Here is a 2,368-nt window from a genome sequence, read left to right as displayed (position 1 = left end):
GCTGTTTACGCCCATATTTGTCTAGGAGCAGAACAATAACATGATATTGAACAATGGATTTCTAAAATGTTACTCTATTCTTCCTTCGTCCATGTTGTTGTTGATGACAACAACATCCTCTGTGTAGTTCTGTGGATATGTAAACGTTGAACACTGTATCTATTAGATGTTTTTCTCTATCTGATTACCCTGTGGTGTTGTCCCACCCACTGATAGATAACGTGACCTGTGGGTGTCTATTTAAGTGGGTGAGGGACACACTTCTCCAGTTTGACCCGATGAAGAGCCTTGGCTCGAAACGTCGTCAATAAATTTACATTGGAGCAGATGAGTGTGCAGGTTTGTTGTTGTTTTGTTTTGTTTTTATTTGATGCTGCTGAACGCTGAGCACTTTATTATTTTCATATTATTTTATTCGTTTGGAACAGTGGTTTTGTTTGGTCAAAGTTGACAAGATAACTTAACAGATTTACACTACAGTTGCAATGTAGCTATGTTGGCTTATTTCACTTTCATTGCTGGACTTATTGGGACTGTTCAGTGTACATGAACACAATGTGTTCATGTCATGATAGGAGCCTATTCATTGTTTTTTTAAAAAAGAAGAGAGAGAAACTGGACTTGCTGTTAAAGACTGTTCCTTCCTCGTTTCATATTGAGTCTACTGAGTGCACAAGTGAAGTGCATTAGATAGCAATCTGTGCTGTACTCAATAAAATCCAACGTATCCAACGTTATACATTTTGTGCCTGCCTATCATTATTACATGCAAGCGACATCAGTGTTGTTGTGTTGAAAAAATAGCTTTGGCGTTTGGATGGGGCGCCGTCTAGTGGACATAACGTGCATGATTAACCACCTCGATGTTCGTTGTACTGTATAACCCTAACCCTAGAACCGAAATACATTTTTAGACGGGAATACAGTACCCGAATCCGCGCGCGCACGGGAACATGCACGCGCTGCATATTCGAACATATTCGAATATTAAAAATAATAAGGCTTTGAAATTCGAATGGCATTTTACAGTACAACTGACAGCCCTACTCTACAACAGAACAGAAACATATTTAAGAAAGAGAGAGAACATTAAACGTACTGTGGTGTGGATGGTCTTCAGGTTCCTGTTTAATAGAAATGGCACTGGCTGAGTCTGGAGAGTTCATCTTCACCTTTAGTCTGGACTCCACACACTTGTCTGAAATGAAGGAATTGAATAAGGACTTTAGGGTTCCATGGTTCTACTTCCCCTAAAACGGTGATCATTGGGTATTATTAATATATGAGGAAGAATGTTCTTCCAAAAATGGTGTTAAAATTATATTTTTATGTGGACAAAACCCACCAGTTCAAAAGATATAGGCCTATGGCCCTATGTCAAACCATCTATTGCTTGTAGGCTTATGCATATTATAGACATGATGCAAATTCAACAGTTTTTTTTTCTCTTTTCAGCATTTAGAGCTGAATTAATATTCCCACTGCGTGTTTGCCGTTTTTGTAAAATTGTGATGTAACAATAAAGTTTACACACTATATAATTTGAAAAATAAGGAGAAATCCTTTGTCAATTATAATAACAGCAGACAGGTGAGTTTGGAGCTAAACTGTCAGATAATTTCCAATGCCATGCATTACCTGGACGTTCATTCTAGGTCTGACACAATACAGCATGACAGATGTTTAGTTGGTAGAAGGATTCAAGGTGCATGAAGACATGGAGCTCTAACTTCACTTGACAATCACATTAACATTACAGACAGACTCTGTCTGACAGAGTAAAGATACTACTGGTGGTTTACAGGCCGTGACCCCCCAAGATAATCATATTTGAACTGAGGACCCCCCACCCTGATAAGGGTAGGAGTTGAGGATCTGCTATTGTGAAAATAGCAGATCTATAAGCTCGGCTATTTTCAAAACGTTTGCCTATTTCTTATATTATTTGACAATTTGGCCAATGTTTGACCAGTTTTTTTATAGGACTTTGTTGATTACTTTTGATGCAGTAAATTATTTTCGAGGTATTAAAAAGGTCTTAAAGGTCCTATAATTGTCACTTGTACTGTCACCTGGGGACCCCCCAAAATCATGTGGGGACCCCCCTGGGGGTCCCGACCCACAGGTTGAGAACCACTGAACTATAGGGTTGCAGTGACAATAGTGACGTCAGATTCGTCTGGTCCCAGGCTAACAAAACCATACATGTATTATTGCTGCTGCTATGGTCTGGAGCTATTGTTTGTGTTTATGATCACCTTATAACAACCTAACAGCTATTAAAGTAATTGGATTTATGTTCCAATTTAAACGATGCGTTAATAAAGACAAATAGATTAAACAAGACGTGATCCGTTCATCTAAAAGG

The sequence above is a fragment of the Gymnoscopelus braueri genome, assembly GCF_963280865.1.
Source record: "Gymnoscopelus braueri genome assembly, chromosome: 1".
In the NCBI taxonomy this organism is placed as follows: domain Eukaryota; kingdom Metazoa; phylum Chordata; class Actinopteri; order Myctophiformes; family Myctophidae; genus Gymnoscopelus; species Gymnoscopelus braueri.
Note: the sequence above shows the minus strand (reverse complement) of the source record.